The sequence below is a fragment of the Anguilla anguilla genome, chromosome 3, assembly GCF_013347855.1.
Source record: "Anguilla anguilla isolate fAngAng1 chromosome 3, fAngAng1.pri, whole genome shotgun sequence".
In the NCBI taxonomy this organism is placed as follows: Eukaryota; Metazoa; Chordata; class Actinopteri; order Anguilliformes; family Anguillidae; genus Anguilla; species Anguilla anguilla.
In genome coordinates this window covers 24808042-24821392 of record NC_049203.1, presented here as the reverse complement: position 1 = coordinate 24821392, position 13351 = coordinate 24808042, and the positions used below count along the sequence as shown (strand labels likewise).

Genomic DNA, 13351 nt, shown 5'->3' with positions numbered 1-13351 from the left:
AGTCTCTGCATTCAACACTTCACGCTTCCAACTATCATAAGCTAACGTTACCTAGCAAGCCACCATTTCTTATTTAGTAGGCTAACTAACCTCGTTACAAACTGCGTTATCACTTCATCTCGTCGGTAAGTACATTTTTTTTATATTAACTTAAGCAGTGTGTAGGTAACGTTAAACCAGTAGCATGAATGCGACGTTCGATATATTGTAACATTACATGACTTATTAATCGCCAACTAAATAACGACTTAACTTGTTTATTAATAGCGTTAGCTTGATGACATTGATGTGCAAGACAACGTTGTCATAAAAAAATTCCCGACCGTGAAAACTGCCTGACTTGTTTACATTTTGGACAGATGTGGCTACAGAGTAAATCCATCGTTGTTTCTCTCCCAGCACTTTCGACACAAGTAATATCGGAAAAATCCTAAAATTTCTTCTTACGGTGAAGAGTACATGCCCGGAAACCGTATAAATGTGTTAACACAGCGGCAAAATTAGGCTATATCTAGAAATACCATCTTTGGGGGAAAAAACGCCACGGTTGAGGGTCAGGCAGTCTTCACGGTAAGAAGAAATTTCAGAATTTTTTCGATATTGCTTGTGTCTAAAGTGCTGCGATGGAAATAACAATAGATTTACTAAGGAGCCACATCTGTCCAAAATGTAAACAAGTCAGGCAGTTTTCACGGTCCGGAAAAATTTTATAACAACGTCGTCATGTAGCTAACTTAGCTAGCTAGCCAAACAGTCAGTAACACAGATACTTCCTTGGTGCCATTTATGGATAATGTCAAGGAGGAAAGGTAGCCTACTGTAAAAGCCAAAAAACCTTAGACAGTTTTTTAAATGTGCCCAGCATTCCAAGGCTTGTTGTAAGATTCAGCAGCCAATCAGGACTTGAATACAAGTTTTTTTTGTAGAGTGCAAAAACCTTGATATTATTTATTTTAATTTAATTTATTTTGTTGTTGTTGAAATGTGCCCAGCATTCCAAGGCTGTAAGAATCAGTGGCCAATCAGGATGTTTCCAAGTTTTTTGTAGAGTGCAAAAACTTTGATATTAGGCTATTTATTTTAATTTAATTTAATTTAATTTTCTGTTCTCACAGAAACTATAGGGCCCAACTTAATGCTGCCGTCAGTCTGTCTCTGGCCCGCGCCGGGCCCCCGTCAAAAAAGACACTTGGCCGCCGGCCCGCGCCAGGCCCTGTCAAAAGATACTTGCCACCGAGCCCAACAACTTTTTTGGGGGAAACCCTGATACCTATCAAATTTTGTCCTCTCCGTCCTATTACAGTTCTGAGTCCGATTTACAGTAAGACCAAGTCATAAACCTCCGGCTGTGATTACGCAACTGGCCCAAGAATGGACAAGCCGCGTCAGACTCAGTCCTCCAGTTCTCATATTTCAAATGACACACTTCATATAAAAAGGAATATGAATTTTCTGCCTACAAATTTAAACTCACACACTAAATGAGTCTTTAGTAACTCTTGAAGTGACCACTGTTGAACTTTCACCACAAGCTCATTTCTAATGTGACAGCAAGGAGCTCAAAGGCCTTCCAGCAGGATGAACATTATGGGGAAAACCAATGAGACTGGCACAGCAGCAGCAGAAGTTTCAGCAGCTATTTTACAGGTTAAAGCTTCCATTATCCATTTCATATATGCCACCTCATACGCTGCATTTCATTTGATCGCATCTTTAGAAAAGCAATTCAGGTTTGCTGCATATCCACAACGTAAAAACCAGTTGGCATCACTTTTCTATTATCATTATACTCGCAGTTACACCCTCCAGGGGTTTCTGCCAAGCCAATCTCTGTCATAATTTACCACGAAGCAGACACACCGGTCATAATTAGTATAGCACTACACCACTAAATGAAAACATCGCACAAGCTGCCTGAATGCTCCTATGGAACCCATTGTAAAGCTCTCCGTTCATCAGAAATGCATCTTAAGCAAATAGATCTTTTATTGCACATAAAGTCTACCTGGACCAAATGAAAACATAGCCTATATGAACTGGACCAATAAAATAAAAACCCAGAAAGTTAACCGTCCCTTTAAAGTGCTAAAACACCACCTTATTTCCTATGACCAAATCACAGGTGTCAGAATTCAATCCTGGCGAGCTGCAGTGTCTGCTGGTTTTCAAAGCACTTCAGCACCAATTCATCAGTCATTGAAGTATTTGATTGGTTAAGAATCCACATATCTTGTTCTCTAGGCCTTAATTGGCTGCTGATTGAAAGGAAACCACACGTACCTGCAGACATTGAGGCCATCCAGGGCTAAAGAAATGAGCCCGTTTTTCCAATGAAACAAAGCAGACCCTTACAACCATACTGCCCCATTATGCTGACTAGTTGCTTATGTTATCTGCCATGTCCCACTCCAGCCAGCCTTATTTACTGGCTCACAGTGTTTGACACCTTAACCCCCCTTATGTTCCAAACTGCAGGCTGGGCAGCACCAGACAGTCCAAATCCAACGCAAATCGCCATTTAGACTATCCCCTCCTAAAATCTGTGCCAGCGTTTCATGCACCAGTATGTAGGCTACTGTCATTCAATGACTCGGATGTCACTGAATAATAATAGTAATAATAATAGTCTAAAAGCCTAAGAAGTCATTTTACTCAAATAAGGAGTGTCAAAATAACCCCGTCTGTTCTGACAAGAGATACCGGTTTCTGTTTGGCGTACTCCGCGGTAGATGCATGGTGATGATGCCCCGGGATCGATGATGGCCTGGGGTCGATGATGCCCTGGGCTTTTGATGGGAGTTTGGGACATTAAGCTGCCCATTGTGAGCAGCTGCCTATGACAGTCTCAGTCTCAGGAAAACAACATCGGCAGATGCATCGTAGGCTGACACGAATGGATGGCCCTGTTAAATTGAAAAACTCATCCATTGGAAAATAAACAATTCCATCCCTTTATTTCAAAGTATTTTAATAATAGGTTAATGGAGAAAGAGGGGGGATTTAGCAAGCATCTTAAGGAAATGAACACACCGTGATATCTTGAGAAAAAATTTTAACTCTTGCATGACTGGTTTTAATACTGTTCCTCTACTAAAACAAAATTAAATGTGCATGCATCTAAAAAGATCACTTAGATATGTTCTTAATAGTGGGAAAGCAAACTGGATGGATAGGCATGCATGTACTAAACCACATAATACCATAGTCAGGTGTCAGATCTAGGCCTAATGTATGCAATGAGTCTACTACAGGGGACACATGGGAAGAAAAGATGTGAATCTCTACAATCAAAGCTTCTACCTTACTAAAAAGCAAAGTGAGCAAGTTAGCTACACAGTTGTGGCATAAAAATATTAGTGAGGAGGGAGAGCCTCAGGAATTAAGACAATCCCATGAGAGGTAACAGACAGGGTCGGGGTCTAGTTTGCCATTTTCTTTTCAACATTCCACCCCAAGCACTCTAACTTTGTCAGCTTAATTAAAGGGGTTAGGCTACAGGTATTATATTATCTTCTCTTCTCATCAACATTTGACAGAATGATTATACGACACTGTTGCTCTATCGCTAGAAATTCAACACAAAAAAAAAAACGTCAAAACTAGTTTTATTTTGCGCTTAAATGAATAGGAACGTACAGGCAGTAGGAGAGCGAAGTAGGCCTGCGTGTTGGCCATGTTGGATTCATGCACATCGTGTTCTCGCGCGAGGTTTCTCCAGCCGAGCGTCTCAGCCGGCATGCAGCTGACGCAGACACAGCACCCAGCGAGTGTGTCAGACAGTGAGACAGGGACAGACTGCTGACTGATCCCCTGCACCCATGGGTGACACTGCGTGTCCGCTATCTGCCGCCATACTGGATGCAGTGATCAGCTAGGATTTAAAAATTTGAAACGGTTTACAAAGTTCTTACGGCAGCAAGATGGTAAATGACCACTAACCATGTACCGCTTCCCAAAATGAATAACACCGTGAACCAACTCTGCATTTACTGTCATTTAGAACTAGGCAAACTGTTGAAGGCTATTTAATTATTTTTTGGCAATGGCAATTTAAAACGCTACTGACGTCCCTGGCAACGCACCAATTTAAATGCTTTCAGAAAGCTGCAACACATTTCCAACAATTCTATTCAAATAATTTGTCCTAATTTTGCTGTGTGGTTTTTCTAACCCTCTACAATGCCAACAATGACAGCTGCGCACTGACTGGATTCCAAGCCTTGCTTGAGTAATTTGAGCTCTTCACATTTCAGACACTTTGTCATGCATCACCACTTCCTTTCCCCCCACTTTCTGCAAGACTAGCTAGCTAGTTATGAGGGATGAGGAAGTACAGCCAAATGATTCCCTCTACATTTATCGATTGGGAACCTTGTTGTACAGTAGTGAAAACGTACTATACTATGCAATAAGACCAGAAATTGGGGGGGGGGGGGGGGGGGAAACAAGAAAAAACAATACACACTGGAAGTAGACACAGCTATATGGCAACAGCCAAAATCACCACATTCCGTTCAGCACAACCACAATTGGTAGCACCATTTCAACAGCAATTCTGGGATAGGTATGGTAGGTTGAGGTCCAGAACAATGGCGGACTACCAGACCACAAATTTAAGACACAACTGTACATAAAAGGAGGTGAAGGGGTAGTGTTCTAATGCATCAAATTTGCAAAAAAGATTTGTTGCCAACATAAGAATACATAAGAATGAAGAGACAGGCCATTCAGCCAATCAATGCTCTTTACCTGCAAACTAAAGAGTCTCCAGCACTGTGTTATGTCTGGATCTATGCTCTTTATGCACTGCCATTATTCTTCAGCCATTTGTTTTATTGTGTTAATGTTGAAATCTGAAATTGATTTTTCCAAGCCGCCTATAGCGGGTGAATAATGGGGGGGGGGGGGGGGGGGGGGGGGGGGGGGGGGGGTAGCGGGCAAAATGTAAAACGATTAGAATTGGAATTGCAATACATCTTGAAATGAGTTTCAGTTTTGTCACACAAAACTTCCCTCAAAGAATGCATGCACCATTCTTTACCGGTGTAACTTCTACCCTACACAACATTAAAGGGTTTTCATAATTTTATTTCTCACTTCAATCTGCACAGATAGGCAAAACCAGTGTATGTTGATACAGTAGAATCCACTAAGGGTGCTTTCACACCTACACTGTTTGGCCCAGACATTCCAAACTTTTTACTGTTTGGATCTTTTTGAACACACCTCGTGGACTCTGGTCCCAACAAAAAAAGTGCAAACGGTTGTATTGTAGGTTCACAGCAGGTTGTTTTGGTCGTTATATAGCCAAGTTAGAGCAAGACGAAAGTTTACAGCTTGCTAGCTACAAATGAGTCGTGTGTGTGTGTGTGTGGCAAACGTATTTACTCCCCTGTAATCTTGAATGCCTCCTTAACTACTCTGCCAGTCAATTTATGATATAACATTGCTTGCCTCTGTCTGGCCCTGAATACAACAGAATGTCTATTTCGATTCCCAAGTATTGCCTATGAGTCAGGGTTTTAAGTAGGCACAGGCTTGATAAATGTTCACCACAGTTTATTTACGCATAGTGTTGCTGAGTGGAACACCCAAGGAAAGCCATAAACCACAAGGTTGTGATTAAATGCCTATGATGCTCTATGTTGCCTGTCTAGCTGAGATTTTATTTTATTTTTTTTATATTCCCACCAAAATCTGTCCAGAAGGTGCGCTTGATATTTGGTTATGTGAAATGAACTGGACCAATACAACGTAACAATCTAGCAAACACTGGTCCGGACTTTTATATGAGAAAACGCCCTTAAAGTGCATAACGAATTATTGCATCATTTGGGTATTTGCATAGAGTTGCCAAATACTGACCCGTTTCCCATTCATTCCATTGCAAGGAGACTGCATATTTGAATAAACCATTAGAGCATATCAGATATTTTCATGGAATTATGTGCAATTACATTGCATAATGATCAATAAATATGTGTTAAGTTGGCAGATGTTGTATAAATAAACCGACAATTGGCCTATAAAAACCGCAAAAATTTAGGAAGGTAGCCAGTTTCTGCAGTATCATTCAAGACAAAATTGTACCAATAAATTTACGGACCATTTCTAATCGCTTTACAGGGTTTTTTGCGCAAATGGGCGGCCTAGGCGGCCCACCTAAGACATTTCAATGCAAGAAAAACCCTGGACAATAGCCAGAATTACTGCAATGGAACAGAAATCAAAGCACACTCGGGCATGTGTATTTTGTTACAGTACGACACCAGGCCACAATCCAATATGTTCACCGCATGTCGGACACACAGAGGTGAAAAACTTCTCAGACAGTCATCTGTTGAATGTAAATCCATAAGCCTACAGCCAAAAGTTACAGTCAATTTAAAACAACATTTATCAAAATGTTTCTAACATTTCTTTATAAATGTAATGTGTTAGCTACAACAACTGATGAAAAAAACCAGAATGAAGCCACTCAAAAAGGTTGGCTTAAATATAGATGGACACTATGCCCACGCTTTATGGCATTTGCATACCTCTACAGTTCCACCCGCTACACTATGCAGCGCTTTAACATGATACACTTTCTTCAACTGTGGCATTTCCAGTTATTTCCCTTGCTCATGGGAGTCATGGCCTGGGATTTTGGTGATAACACCACATATTCACAAGGTGCAAACAAGCAAAACCAAATGCAAGAGAGCAGTGAAAATGCCTGTGTTTTGGCATTTTCAACTGCTATGAACACTGAAGTGTGGGAATGATTTCATACGTGCCAAAAAGTCCCAGAGCACGAAAACAAAGCCCCTCAAAGCCATATTCCATTTTACTTTATACACCTTTTTTTCCCTTTCACAAAACTTTACTACTCAGTAATGTGTATGTTTAATATAGGCTACCAAAAAAGTCCAGATTTCACAGATATTGTCAAAGATGTGCACAAATTCGGACAACTTCTACTGATTAAAAAAAGAACCAAATCCTGACTTCAAAGCAATGGGAGATTTAAACAAGTAACAGATACCATTCCAGAGCAGTGAATGATCTCATTTCCAGACATCTGAGGAGTTGAAATCCAAAGTCCTTTCCTACTGTGGCCTTGGATTTGCTGAGGAATCAAAAATGAGCTACTACCCGCCCACCCCCCCTCCTCCATTTCCACTTTCAGTTTTTGGCCATGCTATTACTCTATGAAAATAATGAGAACTTGCACTCAAACATCTCTCTGTTCAGTGAGAACACTTTTCACACCATCCTCACCACCATAGTTTTATACAAATCTAAAAAAAATAAATTCATAGAATAATCGGTCTACATTTAACGTTCTGAAGAAACAATATGGTGTGATGAAACACTGCTCTTTGCTGTTGATCTCATCCCTATCACAACTGACTATCCTATCATACAATCCTACAACAAGACTATCTTGGGAGCCACGGACAACAGACTGATGCATTAGCCACGTTTCCACTTGGGGCAACAGGCCGAGAAATCATAGGAAACTGAAACCCAGGAACTCTAGCCAACAACTTAAGCACGCACTCAGGAAGCCCCAGTCTTTTTCTGTATTCGGGAATGCGAGCTCTGTCCTTTGACGTCAGACTAAAACCCACCCAAGATGATGTGAAATGCGGCAGCATTGTAGTGACAATATGACCAAGCTGAAGTAATCGTGTTGCAAAACACATAAAAACAAGTGAAGTGCAATGAATTCCCCTGTGATGTCTTTTATGGCGAACAACATGACAAGTTGTACAGACCACAAATAGCTAGCTAATTAATCAAGAGTATTCATGTTTGCCCTGGTATAGGACCTGGAATGTGATCGGAAGTTTACAAGTATCAAATAAAAAACGTGTGTGATTATACAGTACCATTGGTCTAGCTAGCTAGCCAAGTAAGCCAGACAATCAACTGACAATCACGCTTGCAAGAAAGAATGCAAGAAAGAATGCTCATATTAAAAAATGTATGACAATACAGAGACTGTTAATTGAAACTGCCTTCCATTTCCTCTTTTCAAAAGATTAAAGAAGCCAATAAAATGTAAGTGTCATTTGAGATGCCATTTTTATTTGGCTAGCTAAGAAACTATGATGTTTATAACCAATCAATAAGGAGGCACACAAAGCTAGGTAAAATGAAGAAAAGCATGTTGAAACACTATGTTATTTATAAAGTGAGTTAGGCACTTGGCTACATGTTTGCTTTTGCTTGACTTTTTTGTTCAATTGCTTACAAATACGCAAGCCAGTTAATTCAGCCAATTTGAATATAAAATGGTGATTCTGCTACAAAATTATAAAACAAGAGTAGTAGCCATTTCATGATTCAATATCTACTCCAGCTAAACTGTCCCTTCTTGGTCAAGAAGCAGAAGAAAAGCTGAAAGGCCTGAGTTAGGCCTGTGAAGTTCTAAAAGGGAGAAATAAAGAGTTATAGGGCCAAAAGCTCAGGTTAATATTCAAAGCTGAGTTCCCCCAAGGTCATTCAGTAGAAGAGAGACCACTGAGAATTTCTCAGATGTTGTCCTGTATCTGTTCACAGCGCTTGCTGCCAAAATCAACTAGCATTAAGAAAATGCTCAATCCATCCCAAAATTATTACCGAAACAGGATTATCATTTTCAAATATTACATTTTTCATAGGAACTGCATGAGTGGTAATGATTTCAAGATGAGTGAAAGCAAAAGCAATGAGGAACACTTTACAGGAAGCTGGTTTAACAAAGAACTGTGGTCAAGTTCAAATCAGATATTTTCTGATACATTTATGGTAGTTACAATCAGGAATGAGCGGAGTCATATAAGCCTATGACCAGAGACTCTCGGAAAAATACCTGAACAGAGATATACACGACCTCATGCAATCCCTTGATCTAAGAAGCACCTTGAGCACAATGTGCAAATCATTCTTATGAGCATATCAATTCAGGGTTTAAGCATGATTAAAAGTAATAGTTCACTTTCTGGCTGGTTTTTAAAATGATCTCAGTTTTTGTGTATGTTTTCAATTGGCTCATGTTTTGTGTGTGACGAACAATACTGTATACATTTACCAAAATTTCTGAAGACCTGCCAACTTTACAAAGACTGGTATAGGGCACTAGGGGCTATATTGGTCAAAAAATGATTTCAAAGAATTCCTAAACAACTTGTACAATAGCATCATAGTATATTCAGGCAAGACACCCAAAACGGATTTTTTATTTTATTTTTATAACCCAGAAAGTGAAAGATCCCTTTTAAGATGGTCAGGCTTGTTCTTGTTGTTATTTAAAATATAGGCTAATAAGTGTAAAGCCTCTTCACAACCATCTTGAAGCAAGATTACATATTAAGTCCGGAGTATGGGTGGTGCCAAGTGATTACCTAATATGCTATTTTATAAAACGTCGTAGATCAGCAAGGGCATCTAATGCTTTAGAATCAATTGGATTTAGATTATATGCATCCATGTTAACTGACAGCGAACCAGGCAGTTTTACATACCTTATCTTTTCGATCAAGTGAAGAGAAAGGTTGATTTACCCCACCATATTTTGATAGCCGAACTTCATCTTGCCTAAATAATTGCTTGCAAGGTAGCCATGTACACCAGACAGAACGAAAATATCCATCGATATTCCACAGCTGATCAGTTGGCTGACTTTAGGGTGCCAAGTTAAATTGGCACAATGGTTATTTCGCAAACATCCTAGACAGCGAAGCTAACTTAACGTTAGCTGTCTTTCATTGGTAGCAAACGGTTAATATTCGTCCGTCGTGATAGCTAATAGCTACGTTAGCTAGAAGTTATTGGTACGTAGCTGGTACCTTGCCAAAAATGTTGCCATTTAAACGTGCAGGCCTGCTACTAAGTGACTAGCTGATAGCAGTCTGAGGAATATGGCTTAGCACACAATATAGTTAGCCAGTATCTGACATAGCTTGCGATCTAGTTCTACCAGCCCATAGGCCCTCGTGAACATAGACAGTAAAAAAACAGTTAGCCATGACTAGCCACCTACCAACTTAAAGACCCAGGCATTGAGGCAAGCTAACAGCTGGACAGACTATGAAAACAGTTTGCTAGTCTACCAAGATGTGTTGCGATACACCCCTCCTTTCTTTAGACAAGGACAGGAATAGCTAGCCAGAAACGTTAGCTAGCAGTGAACACAAATCATATAAATGAATGCTTTGCCCGTTTTAGAAAGCATAACTATTGTAACTAGCTATAATATGATCAACACAAAAGTACGTTACTTGCCTGCATGTTTTCTAAAAATGAATAATGTTTCATTCAAATGAGCCTAATGTCTTGGGCGTATTTTGTCTGGTATTGGGAATTTATGACACAAACGTATTTGGTTGCTAGGTAGCTAGCTAACTTGCTGGCTCTTTCGGAAATAGAAAAGCCAGCTAGCTTGTTAGCTAACATCTAGCTGGCAAGCTAGCGTGCATATGGGCGTTTCCGGTGTGTAACAGTTTAGTTTTTATTTGGGTTGACAGACGTTTTGCTTCATTACATTAACGAACAGTTGTCACCATATCATACTTTATCACTAGCTAGCTAACACGTCTCCAGTAAAAAACAACAGGGCCATATTTTCCGGCGTAACGTTAGTCCTCAATCTAGGCCTGCTATTGCTAGCTAGCCCCTACTTTTCCACCATCCCTCCACCTCAATAATGGCGTTCCGCTCCAAGAGCAGCACTACTTAAACCGCCGGCCACAGCACAAGAAACAACCATTCCATTGAGCGTTTGCGCTTGAATGGAGAACTACTGTCTGTCTAACCATATCATTTATGCTAAATGCAAAAGTAGACTCTTCATTGCATCTTTAAATAGGTCTGCACAACGGACTTTCACCAATAACACACATTTAGAGCGGGATGTATAGACTGGGACCAGTCAGCCATTTTCCTACTTTGCTACACAGTAAAATACAGCAACAACCGGCTTCTACACATCCATGCACCACACAATAGCCTGTCATCTTCATATATCATCTGACCTTTTGAGCGCTTTATCTTACGAACTGAGTTCTTCAATAATGTGCAATCCTGACGCATTTGATAGACAAAAATATAACAAAGCATTGCAGCTAGCCACAGCAACTCGCCAGCTGGCTAACGTTAGCTAGCTAGCCAACGTTAGCTACTTACCAGGAATTAGATATGACTTTCCGTCTATTCACCAACTTATTCCAGAGACTTTGATTTAATAAAATCGTTGTAAAAAATTCATCTGGATGAGTATGGAGTGTCCTCGCTTCTAATATGCTTGTAATGATGATCTCGCTTCCTTTTGATTTTTCTTTTTCTTTTTTTTCTTTTTGTCTGCTCTTGGGTGTTTTCCTGCGTCACCAACAGCAGCCCCCCCAACTCACTAGCAAGCTTCGGTCTCTTGTCAGTTCAGCTCCAGCCAGTCACTCAAGTGCTTTTCCTCATCTCAATATGGCGGCAGCGCAGTCTCTGACCCACCACCGCTTTAACACAGTGCATACAAACTACAAAATGACTTTTCAGAAACCGACCGCTGATATATTCTTCCTGGAGAATAATAATCAGAGTTTGCTTCAGGCGCTGGAGAATGTTTCATAACAAGTGCAATTCCAGTCTTGATCCGGTGTCCGCTGATGTTCACCAGCTTTTGTCGCGATTCACCGTTCCTGCAAAAACGGTGGCCGAGGTGCTTCCAGTCCACCCTTCGTGTTGCCTCCTGCTGTCACGAGTCTGTTCCGCGTATACAATATTTTAAAACAGATGACATTTTGGTTCTTTGCACGAACCGAAAGGATAAATTTAACATTGAACGCCCAAGAGCGAAAATGCTCTTCACAGTACACCTGGTCGCAGACAAGGCTAAAGGTTCGTGTGCGCAAGGTATAAGGCTATGTGTACTGACTGTACCGTGCAAATGCTGCCTGTTGTTACAGTTCGCTCCACATGCCTGAAGCCACAGGCGGTTGTTCATGTCGTCATCACTGTGTTACGGCCAGACAAATATTATATCATGAATCCAAAAAAACCCCATCTTTTTAGCCTTTCACGTGATTTAGGTGTGGTCCTCTTTCTATGGTCCTAACATTTTGTTGGAGCCTTGTATTCTGGGAATTATCTATATTTGCAGAGACGTACAGAATCTGATCTTCATAGTGTAAACACAGTCCGGTGGTTTGTAATTACCTACAATGGATTACATTTGTCTTAATGAACATAGGTGACCGTTTGTTGGATGTACTCAGCATTTAAGACTGAATATTCAGACTCCGGATCTTGATTTATTATCACTGAGCTATCAAGCTCAGTTGGAACAAATACTGGAAAAACCTTAATCAAATTAACTAAATAATAGGCATAGGAATGAAGTCCACATGCACTACTGTTGTTTGATGTTTGCAAACAAGGAAGCAGGGACAGATTGGGGAAAGAAGACCTTTTGACACTAGATGAATAGATGAATAAAAAGCACTTGAATCAAACAGAGGAGGTTGGTTTCAACTGTGTTCCTTGTATAGTGGGTGGCTAAAAATCAATCTGGCTGGTTTATTCTCTGAAGTTTAAGTAAGAAATAGAGTTAAAAGACAACGGCAGCCAGTGAAGTCTGAATGCGTCCTGATTAAACTCAGTGTAAACATGACATAATAATTTGCTGTTGATGGCCAGAATAAACATAATTTTGGTTAGATCATGAATTATACACATAACAAATGGGACCATTAACAGTCAGAAGTTGTTAGGTGGGCATTCATGGATATTAACATCATGGGCTTGTTTCACAGGCATAGATTAAGTCTAGTCTTAGACTAAATTCAATTTTGAATTGAGATTCTATATATGAAACTCAGTTTAATCCAGGACTAAGCTTAATTTCTGTCTGCAAAACCAGTCCCATGTGTGTTTTTGAATTGTATGACCAAGAAGTTAATTCAAATGGATTATGCTTATCAAAAAGTGTGCAAGAATAATCAGTAGGTCCTGTGCTTCTCAGATGAGCAATAATCTAAATAGGTCTTATGTGGTAATATTTTCTACAGCAGAGATCAATAACGAATGTAGAGAAGCGACATAGACATTCCATATTCTTACTCTTAATACTTTAATGAGAAGTACAGTTTAAATGTAAGATGTTCTGACTGCTCAAACATACATTGTGTGTGGATGCAAGTTAGTTTGTGGTTTCTTCTAACCCAGCAGTAGTGTTGACTCGCAAATGGCACCAGCTGGCTGCCCCTGTAATACTCCTTCCATCATTTCATGCTACACGATAGAGAGAGCAGATGAGGATACTGGGCACTCTCCTCAAAAGGGCTACAGTCACTCTACATAGGTGAAAAACCTTTGGCTATCAATTAATTCC

General features: G+C 40.2%; 1 protein-coding gene across 12 annotated transcripts in view; it reads right to left on the bottom strand.

The window, feature by feature from the left end:
• LOC118223634 (probable ubiquitin carboxyl-terminal hydrolase FAF-X) overlaps nt 1-11967 on the bottom strand; it is a 71981-nt gene extending 60014 nt beyond the window's left edge. For 11 of the 12 annotated variants that reach the window (XM_035410406.1, XM_035410408.1, XM_035410412.1 and 8 more), the window contains exon 1: nt 11155-11966. The gene's annotated coding sequence lies outside the window, so the exon portion shown is untranslated. Of the gene's footprint in view, nt 1-11154 lie in introns of all 12 variants that reach the window. The other variant, XM_035410415.1, reaches the window with a different exon arrangement.
• Between the last annotated feature and the right edge of the window lie 1384 nt (nt 11968-13351).